Source organism: Mus musculus, chromosome 2, assembly GCF_000001635.26.
Source record: "Mus musculus strain C57BL/6J chromosome 2, GRCm38.p6 C57BL/6J".
Taxonomy (NCBI): domain Eukaryota; kingdom Metazoa; phylum Chordata; class Mammalia; order Rodentia; family Muridae; genus Mus; species Mus musculus.
The window spans coordinates 92513357-92524664 of record NC_000068.7 but is presented as its reverse complement, the minus strand read 5'-3'; positions in this window follow the sequence as shown (position 1 = coordinate 92524664).

The window sequence follows — 11308 nt, the reverse complement described above, 5'->3', positions numbered from 1 at the left end:
CTCAGAGGGAAAGTCTTGGATTTGTCTGGTTTTTCCAGGCCCTTAAGTGGAAGCCACATGAATTTTTCAAGGCCTGGCCTGCTCAGGAGGCTGCAGTGGGGGAATTCAGGAAGACAGCATAGTAAAGCAGGATGAGCCGGAGGCCAGGCTGGCCTTGGCTTTCACCTTGATCTGATGTGAAAGGTATCAGCCAACGCGGATGGTCCTTGGTTTTTATCTGGGCCCTAGGTCCCGTATGTGTCTGTCATGGAGCACTGACTGGAGAAGTCACCATCTTCTCAACAAGTCCCAGGAACTCTCTCTCCTTGTATTTGGTCCTCCCAGTGATACTCAGAGAAAATTATTAGCTGATTTTAAGATAAAATTCAGAACTCTGGTTCCCTAGAAGCATCCATGGCCTGTACAACTGGGACAGTCAGCAGGGTACTAACCACAGCTGGGCTCATTGGCCAAATACCTGTCCAGCCTGACCTCGTCTGCCCCACATGGCTGTCATCCTCCACCACCCCAGCCCAAGTGAGTTCTCATGGCAGTAGCTAGGATGCTCACGAGAAAGCACACACCTCAACTGAACAAGTGCTTTGGTTGTCGTTCAAGCTCCTCTTACACGCAAGCCTTTATCATTATTCCTTTGACCAGAGAAAGCTTTATTGCCAAGGCCAAAGCCAAAGCCAGAGGATGTTGAAAGCCAAGGGTGAGGTGTGGTGACAGGGTCAGGTGGGGCTCCTGTGCAAGGTGCTATATTCCTACATTAGAGACCATTCTGCCATCTCCTCTTCAACCTAGGCAATTGCAGTCCTCTCTCTCAGAAGCTCTGCTCCTGACTCTTTTGTGCATGACCCTTGACCCTATCTACTTGGTAAGGTAGCTGAGGTGATAAGCAAAGTTGAGAGAGTGCTTTCTGCGTGTGTATTTCACAAGCCCCGGGGTGTCTGCACACACTAGCCGAAGAAACACAGGATGGTCTCGGATCCTATTTCCAGAGTCCTGAACACTTCACACAGGCCTCAGAGGTGAGCCAGCCCAATGTCGCTGACATGATAAACAAGAATCACAGGAAGGGAATAAATCAAGGCAGAAAACAATGAGCCCATGATGTAATTAAAGTCACTGTGAAAGAACCGAGGACGGAGGGAATGAGTCAGCCGCAAATGTAAGCGATGGATCAGGGAGTGTCGCGCTCGGTACACAATTCTTGGCTATTTCCAGAAAGCCTGCTGCCCCAGTTAAAAGAGCACCTTGAGCCTGAAGCTCAACATCTGGAAGGAGCCACTCCTGTCATTTTAATGCCTCAACATCTGGAAGGAACCGCTCCTGTCACCCTAGTGCCTCTTCTGTTGCCACCCCAGGCAGTGGGAGCAGCACTGGAAACGGAGAGAAGACTGCTCAGGAGACTGTCAACACTTAGGAGAGAAATGGACAGGTACAGAAGTGCCCAGGGGGATTTCAGGTCCATTGGCTGGATTTGATCTGTCATTTTTAAGATACAAAGTAACTGAAAATATAACCACACACATAGGCCAAAGGTCAAGCATTCAGACCACATGCTCTGTGTAAACTCAGATAAAGGGGTTAGTGTGTATGTTCGTACGTGCGTGCATGTGTGCGTGTGTGCATGTATGTATGCATGCATGTGAAAGAAAGTAACCTTCAGTGCCATTCCTCAGGTACGATCCACCTTTTTTGTTAAGATGTGTTTTTATATATACTCCTGAGTGCCTGAATGTATGTATGTGCACCACATATGCCCACTGCCCATGAAGGCCAAAAGAGGATGTCAGATGCTCTGGAACTGGAACACAAACATTGTGAGCTTCCATGTGTGTGCTAGGAGCCAAACCTGGGTCTTTTGCAAGAGCAGCAAGTGCTCTTACCTACTGAACCATCTCTCCAACCCCATCTACTTTTTGTTTCTTTTTATTGGCTATGTACTTTATTTACATTTCAAATGTTATCCCCTTTCCTGGTTCCTCTGCCCCAGAAACCCACTATACCATCCCTGCTTCTATGAGGGTGTTCCCCCACCCACCCACTCACTCCCTGCCTCCCCACCCTTGCATTACCCTACACTGGAGAATCTAGCCTTCACAAAACCAAGGGCCTCTTCTCCCATTGATGCTCGACAAGGCCATCCTCTGCTACACCATGGCCCCATCTACTTTTAATTTTAAAAATAGAATATCTCACTGGCCTGGAGGATAAGCTGGCCAGCCACGGGGGTGGGGGGTGAGGGGGCACCAAGAAACCTATCTCCACTTGCCAGTCACTGGGACCCCAAGTGTAAGCCTTGCCTTTTGTTATGTAGATTCTATGAATCAAGTCATCAAGCTGGCAGTGCAAGGGAGAAGTGGGCTCTCCGAGTTGGTGCAAGACAGACGCACCCAGACATCAAATTCTCAGCCCAATGGAGATATGTTACCCCAGTGGAGCAAGTTGATGGGGTTAGGGGCTGCCTCTGGTGGAGGCCTACAGTGGGCAGCAGCAGTCATTGTTTTTTTGCAGGAGTGGGTTTTTAAGAAGAAAGACAGGGAGTCTGTGCTATGGCGAGTCCTGGTAAGTCCTGATTGGGCATTTTCACCAAAAACTGAATTTTGATTGTTGGACTTTGCTGTTTTGTCTCAGGAATGAGTCAGCAGCCAGATAAGGGAATGGACCTTGGGGGCTAGCTCCAGGAATGTCAATTAAGAGATTTTAGCAGAGAGGGAGGGGGAAAGGCAAAGCTTGTTTGTCCTGCTCCAACATGTTAGAGAGCCCTCCATTTTCCAACTGAGAATTCAGGTAAGTTTATAAATTAAAAACAGAAACACCTTAAAATATAAAACAGCACATTAGAACTGAGCAAATTCCAAACGAGAGTCACAAGCCAAAAACAAGGAGTCCTAGAAGGTTCAAAGACTTCCACAGAGGCTAAAGATCGAAGTTTCTGGGAGGGAAGTTGACCCACGAGGGGCGGGGTTTAGTCTAAGATCATCCGTCCGAAAGTCATAGAAGGACAACATCAACAAGAGACGAGAACTAATATCCAGAAGTCAGAGAGACTCAGACAGAGGCAAGACGTTCTCAATGTCCAGGTCCTTTTTCTCAGCTTTACTGAGTTGTCACCAACACACTACACTATTCAGTGAAATGTGTTAATATGTGTACATGTTGTAAAACATGTGCCAGAGTCAGAGAAGTTATACTGTAGCTCCTCACAGACGTGTTTTCCCCTTTTTCATGTGTGTGGCCTTCATAAGAGTGTATGTTTTTGGACATGAGTGAGCATATATGTGCATGTACATCTGTGTCGCCTTCATAAGAGTGTATATGTTTTTGGACATAAGTGAGCATATATGTGCACGTAGAAGCCCAAGGCTGATGTCAGGAGCCACCCTTGATCACTCTCACACCTTGTTCATCGAGGTCTCTCCGTCAAACCAAAGCTCACTGATAGAGCCTGGCTGCGCAGCCACCAAGGGCACCCTCATTTACATGAGTTCCTGGGACCCCAACTCCATTCTTTAAACTCTCAAAACAAGTGCTTTAACTGCAAAGCTGTCTCCCAAACCCCTCTCATACTGTGCTTGCGTGTGTGCGTGCAGGCATGCTTGTGTATGCCATGTGTTGTCTGAGGTCCCATAGAAGCTAGAAGTGGGTGTCAGATCCCTTGTAGCTGGAGTTACTGGTAATTGTGAGCCATTAGATGTTGGGGCCAGGCGCCCTTGGTGGTCCTTTTCAAAGGAGCCCCTGACAGAGAACTGTATTCTTATTACTGGTAAATGCATTGAAAATTCTAAGTCTGTAAGAAATAATTCTGGGCATTAGAGAGACTGTAAGCTTTGAGTGTCTCTTGGACAGCCTTGGCCAACAACTCAAAAGAAGGCTTAAAATAGCTGGTATTGAGGTTTTTGTTGGGTAGCTCTTAGAGGGAGCACTGTCAGCCAAACTGAGGAAATTTCATTGGAACTGTGTATGTGTGTGTGTGTGTGTGTGTGTGTGTGTGTGTGTGTGTGTGTGTAGAGATAGAAAGACATAGACATATATAGACATAGAGAGACAAATTATGTCTCTAAATATACATGGAATTATGTGTACTGTAGGTGCTTCCTTCTAGGTGAATAGTTAATAGTACTCCTTGTGGCTTTCTCAGATTCGTTTGTTTTGCCTACCTCTCTCCTTCTGTATTTACCTCCTTCCCCTCCCTAGAGAATCTTGCTCCCTTCTTTCACTTTCCTGATCAGATCACTTGTACCATGCTATTCCCCTCTCTATTGATCCCCAAATTTAAAAAAGAAAAAAAATTAAAGAACTAGGTTAGGGATGTGGCTCAGTAGCCTTGGGATTGATTCCTGGATCTCATAAGCCAGGTGTGAGACCCTCGTACCAAGAGGTTATACCCTCACAACTCAAGAAGTAGACATAGAAAGATTAGGGTTTCAGGGTTATCGACTCCATAACATTCAAGGCCAGTCTGGGATGCTTGAGGGCCTGTCCACAGGTGCAGTAGAAGTGGGATGGAGAGATGGCCGGTAGCTAGGGGCTTATCTTCTCCACAGAACTGGAGTTTGGTTTCCAACACTCACGTCAGGCGGCTCCAGGGGATCTGATGCCCTCTTTCTTCTGTACTCGGCCTACATCCACACATGCCCAAATACACACATATACACATAATTTTTTTAAAAAATATTTTTCAAGGGTAGTAGAAAGGAAGAAGAGAGGAAAGAGGAATTGTAAGCATGACATTGCTGTGTGTTTAATCCTCACACAAGCTGGTAAGACTGAATCCCTCCATTTTATAGGTAGAGGGAACTCCATGGAGCTCAGGGCTCTAAACCACCTGCCTAGCTACTGAGAACCACATAGACTGTACATGGTGAGTCAGGATTCATGCTGGGGACCACATCCTGTGCCAAATGCCACTCAAGATTGGGGGTTGACTTGCCCACATGGCCCCGTTGGCCGATATTGGCAGCTCCCACTCTGACCGTGTTCCGTATTCCACACTGCTGCCCTGCCACCTCCACAACTGACATGTGCGAGGCTAAGGGGCGAGTGTTTGTTGGTTCAGGGAAGCTGAGCTATGACCCTGAGCTGCTGACAGAGTGTCTGATGTGTATAACAGCTCACAGTCAAGTACCAGAAAAAGTGCGTTTTAGGCTGTTGCCTCTGTCCTCAGGGAAGGAAAAACATCTCTGTGAAAAATGGCGCAGGATGCTGAACTGATGGTGCATCAAATGGGAAGGGACAACCCAAGGGTCTTGTGGTCCAGCTTAAAGAAAAAGTAATGGGAGAGTAACCAGCCAGCCTCTACAGACAGCATTTTTCTAACACTTTAGCTGTAGCCACATGAGAGGCTCTCCCACTAGATGAATTTATAAATGGCCACCTCACACTCAGACGTTATTTATGTATTTATCTATTGATTTAGGCCTGTCTTACTTCACCAAGGATTTGAAGCTGATCCTTTAATTGTGACGATGACAGATTGATTACATTAGTGGCCACGTTTTTTTATGCCTCCCTGTGCCCTTGCCCTTGGATAGTGTCCTCCAACACTGGCTTTGGGCCGGACACAGTGACTTACTTTGGCTGGTAAGACAGCAATCAAATTGAGGCAAACACAGTTTGAAAAACATAAAGCGGAGAGACACGTTGTCCTACCCGAGGCTGACCTAGATCGCCAGACACTGGCCAATCTGCCAGGGACCACAAGAATCCATTTGGACAGCAGGATCTGGCACAGATCAGCAGGATCACCCATAGACCCATAAGAAATAGTAGGTTGTTCTTCAAAGTTACTGGTTTGGGAGTTTGTTACCTATTAGTAACTAATATAGGGAATGCATTATATGTGTGCATGAGTATGTGTGTGTATGTGTGTGATCATGTGCATGCATGTTCATGTGTGTATGCCTAAGTGAGAATATGTGGGAGTACATGTGTGTAGATGGGTGTGTGTGTGTGTGTGTGTGTGTGTGTGTGTGTGTGTGAGTCTGTGTGTGTGTCTGTGTCTGTGTGTGTCTGTGTGTATATGTGTTGGAGGTAAACTGTCAGGTGTTTTTCTCTATAGTCTTCAACTTATTCCTTTGAGACAGGGTTTCTCACTAAACCTGGAGCTCACCACTAAGCTACATAGCTCGAGGATCCTCCTGTCCCCAGCACTTAAATGACGGGCACATGATAACACAACAGCTTTTACATGAGTGCTGGAGGTTCCAAACTAGAGTCCTGTTGCTTACATAGGAAGTACTCTATCCACTGAGCCACACCCCCTACCCCAAGGGAGTCACATCCTAGAAACACAGTCAACAGGTATCTATAGAATGAGAGTTCTGGGAAGAAAAATGCGTGTTGACATGTGCTTCCTGAAGGAATTCTAGCATCCCAAGCATGCCAAATATGGCTCTGATTGGCCTTGTCCTGCCCCCGAATCCCCTCTGCCTTGCTACAAACCATTAGATTACATTCCTAAAGCTAACCACCCAGGTCTATTCCCTCTGAGGCTGACTACCAAGGTCTAGCTATCAAAGTATTGAAGTCCAGCGATGGAAAACCTTCTTTTGGCTACTCTAACATGCCCAATTAAAATGAAACACATCCTAACACGGTGTTCACTCTTTACATTTATAAAATGCTATTTTGCTATGAGCAAAGTCTATCTCTCTATCCAGAGGCAGCCCTTTGTTCCTTGGAGCAAACTCCTTCCCCATCCCTGTTCCCTTCTTCTCCCTTGTCCTCTCTCCCTGTCTTTGTCTCTTATCCCTGCCCTTTGTCCCTCTAAAACAAATAGATCTCCTTTGTGCTAAGAACTTGGTCTTGGGGTGTTTTGTGCCAATATGGGTTCTTTCAGACCCCACCTCCTGTTTCCTAGATAACCCTGGGAAGGTAAGCATCAGCTCCCCACCGCCTTAGGATTTATATTGCAGTGGTAAAGGTAGAGGTGAACTGCAGCAATGGCTCCGTGGGTAAAGGCACCCACTGCCAAGCCTGAAGATCTGAGTTCAATCCCTGGGTCCCACACGTGGAAGGGGAGAAACAACTCCTGAAAGCTGTCCTGTAGCGCATTTGTTCCATGGCACATGTGTGCACACACAACTGCAAACAACCTTTAAGAATTGTTTTAAAGGTGGGGGTGTTTGGGTTTTGTTGGTGCCCTTTAAGGAAAAGCTACTCCCCCCTGTCCAAAATAAAAGAGTATAAGTTCTATCTGTGGGTGGAGGCCTGATATGGTCTCCTCCTTTAAGAAGTTAACGCAGCTGCGCCTGTCGATCATGTGATCAGGTGTCCTCGACCCCCACCTCCACCCCAACCCCAACCCCAGGAAAGTTGGTTCACTTGAAGCCATGCTAAGGAGATGGAACTTACTCCCCACAATCCCCATCTGGGCAGAGGCTCACATCGCTTCTGTCCTGGCACTGCAGAGCCCACCAGCTTTTCCAGGTTACCCAGAACAACGTGACTTTTCCTTTTCTCCTTTTCTTTTGGATGCTGACCAAGGCCTGAGTATGCTTTCCTGACACCCCACACTCCTCAGAAGTTCTCTGAATCCCTGTTTCTGTTACCTGGCTGCATGCCAATCCCAAACCCCTCCCATGGCTAACCCAAGCAGCCTGGCGTCTCCCTCTTCTCCACCTGCCTTCTCCTAGCAGTGTCCCAAAGTACAACAATATTTCCTGCCCTGCTCTTTCTCAATAAGTTGCCTTATTTCTCTAATAAAATTTCTCTAATAAAATTTAGAATAGCCCTTCCTTCCAGGACTGTTCTAAATTTCTTTGTTAATGAGACTAAGATTTCAAAAGGGAACCCCAATTTCCCTGGTAATATGAACATGCCCCCCAGTGACCCACTTCCTCCAATTAATGTTTCCAGAACCTTCCAATATAGCATCACCAGCTAAGTGAGACCTTGAACCTTTAGAAGATAATCCAGTTTCAGATCATAACACCATCCACGATAAATGCCAGCTTCAAACTACAGAATAAAAATATAACATGCATTCTTCTATCACAGATAACAGTGCAGATGTCTCAAAATACCATCTAGGATCATCAGTGCTTTGAACTTAAGATGATTTTTGACTGATGATATAGATGAATATCCAATACTACAAATGCAGTTTTCTAATATTTTAATAAATGCTCTGTACTGGCTAGTTTTGTGTCAACTTGACACAGCTGGAGTTATCACAGAGAAAGGAGCTTCAGTTGAGGAAATGCCTCCATGAGATACAACTGTAAGGCATTTTCTCAATTAGTGATCAAGGGGGAAAGGCCCCCTGTGGGTGGGACCCTCTCTGGGCTGGTAGTCTTCGTTCTTAAGAGAGCAGGCTGGGCAAGCCAGTAAAGAACATCCCTCCATGGCCTCTGCATTGACTCCTGTTTTCTGACCTGCTTAAGTTCCAGTCCTGACTTCCTTGGTGATGAACAGCAGTATGGAAGTGTAAGCCGAATAAACCCTTTCCTCCCCAACTTGCTTCTTGGTCATGATGTTTGTGCAGGAATAGAAACCCTGACTAAGACAGCTTCCAACAGCCCCTTCACAGTCTTAAATGTTTTGTTATTGTTTTGAAATCTTTTCTGTATTTTGTTTGTCTGTTTGTTTGAAGGAGAGTGCCTATCAGCTTCATCAGACCACTGAATACTGCCCATAGCTCAAAAATAGCTAAGACCCCTTCCTACCTTGGACAACAGACAGTCTGTGAGGACAGAGGAGAGGGGTGCTGGTGATGCCGTGTGCACCCCTCCCTGCCCTGTTAGAGTGTTCACGGTGAGACTGAGCAAGGCAGTGTGACTGAGATAACAGGAGACATCAGGGAGGCACGAGCCTGCCTCTGTCTTAGACCTTCTCTAACCCAGAGAATTTCTCCTGGCTCTCACCTCACCTCTCCCTGCAGGGTGGATCCAGAACTCTGAGGGGAGGGCAGAAAACTCAGCCTAGACAGATGGACATGTCCTCCAGAGATCAGTGATGAGGCCATCCACACTACTTTGGAGGAGATGTTCTGTGCCATTTTGGGTTCTCAGGAGAATCTAACTGGTTAACTGAAGCCTCTCCGTTGTTATTTTTGGTCTTCTCTTGTTTTTGTAAGACAGGTTCTGCTGTAGCCCAAGCTGACCTCAAAACTTCCTCTGTAGCTAAATCTAACCTTGAACTTGTGATCCTCCTGTTGCAGGAATCTCTCTGGAGTAAGCTTTTTGTGGTCAGGTTAAGAGCAACAACCCATTGTTTCAGCCATTTCTCCAGGTTATTCTCTTCCCGGTAACAAGTGACGTCATGCTTGGAAAAGAGTGGTACAAGCAGTGCCCTAGGTAAATCAATAAATCAAAGGCCAATAATAATTGGCCTTCCCAACCTTACTGGGATCACAGGCATGTGATGCTGCACAGGATCTAGTTAATACCAAGAATCTCTTTTAGAAAAAGAAAACATGATAGTGACAATGTTCCCTCCCAAACATTCCAAGAACAACAAGGGAGTGACCGAATGCCGGGGACAGCGAGGCCACTGATGAGATCAGAGGGTGTGGGGTGTTTCTAGTCAAGCTGAACTTTGATGGGGAGATGGTAACGGAGGAGGGAGGAGCAGGGAACGCCAGAGCTTCAGTCCCCACTGGCAAGAGTCAGAAGACAGTCCCAGAGACAAAGGGTTTGGCTATTTTAGCGTTGAAGTGAGGTCAAGACCTCCCAGGAGACACAACCTGCCTCATCCCCTGCAGGCTTAAGAGAATTCCAAGGAGATGTGGAGTTCCCCTCGGAGGGGAAGTTAAGGGAGATGGAATTTAGAGATGGGAATTCAGCAAGGGAACAATACACAATGGTGGTCATACAGGGCCTCAGAAAGTCATCTGAGATCAAAAAGACCGACCAGCAGGATTCAGAGAATACTTGGCAGATAAAGGCACTTGCTGCCACGTTCAGTGACCTGAATTGGATTCCCAGGACTCTTTGTAGACCATGAGAACTGAAGCAAGGTGGTAGTGGTATACACCTTTAATCCCAGCCCTCAGGAGGCAGAGGCAGAGGCAGAGGCAGGTGGATCTCTGAGTATGAGGTCAGCCTGGTCTACAGAGTGAGTTCCAGGACAGTGAAGGCTACCCTGTCTCACAAAACCAAGGAAGAGAGAGAGAGAGAGAGAGAGAGAGAGAGAGAGAGAGAGAGAGAGAACTGACTCTTGCAAGTTGTCCACTGGCCTCAAGCACTCCATATCATTTGTGTGCCCATACTTATGCTCCATACATGTGGGTGCTGCAACCCCTGGGTGGGACCTGGAGGTCAGTGAGGAATTCTTCCACACCACCCTGTAGTATGAATGTCCATGTCTGCTGGCATGGCACACTGTAGCATGACACAAGGTAGCGGATTCTAACAAACTAGTGAGCCTCAGGTTGGGCCCTCATCTACACTGAAGTCCATTTGGGGACTGGCAGCCTAGCACCTCCCCATAGTGACAATGGGATGGTTGGTGTATTAGTCAGGGTTCTCTAGAGTCACAGAACTTATGGATAGTCTCTATATAGTAAAGGAATTTATTGATGACTTAGAGTCTGCAGTCCAATTCCCAACAATGGTTCAGTAGTAGCTGTGAATAGAAGTCAAAGGATCTAGCAGTTACTCAGTCCCACACTGCAAGCAGGCAAGGGAGCAAGAATGAGACTCCCTTCTTCCAATGTCCTTATATGGTCTCCAGCAGAAGGTGTAGCCCAGATTAAAGGTGTGTTCCACCACACCTTTAATCTCAGATGACCTTGAACTCGGAGATTTAATCTTCTGGAATCCATAGCCACTATGCCTCAAGATCTCCATACCAAGATCCAGATCATAAACTTCTATCTCCTAGCCTCCAGATAAGGGTCACTGGTGAGCCTTCCAATTCTGGATTGTAGTTCATTCCAAATATAGTCAAGTTGACAACCAGGAATAGCCACTATAGCTGGCTACTCCAGAACTCATGTTAGTTCCCCACTGGTCCAAAGGCTGTATAAAAATGATTGCTGCTACATAATATATTAGGTCTGTACTCAGTGTTGGCCTCCAGAGACAGTTTTACAGGTTGGTGACTTCACCTCCCTCTCCCCCTCCTGGATCCTGGTTCCCACACATAGCTGGTTCTCACACATACACAATCAATGTAATTTTTTTTTCAAAACAAAGGCAATAAAGTGAAAAAATCAGAATAACTGTTTTGTTGTTTTGTGTACATGTGCACACATGTGCGTGTCTCTGTATGTGTACATGTGTGTATCTATGCATGTGTGCCCTTGAGAAGGCATGTGCACATTCATTTGTTCCTCAGGAGCCGTCTCCCTTATTCTTTGAGACAGGGTCTCTCA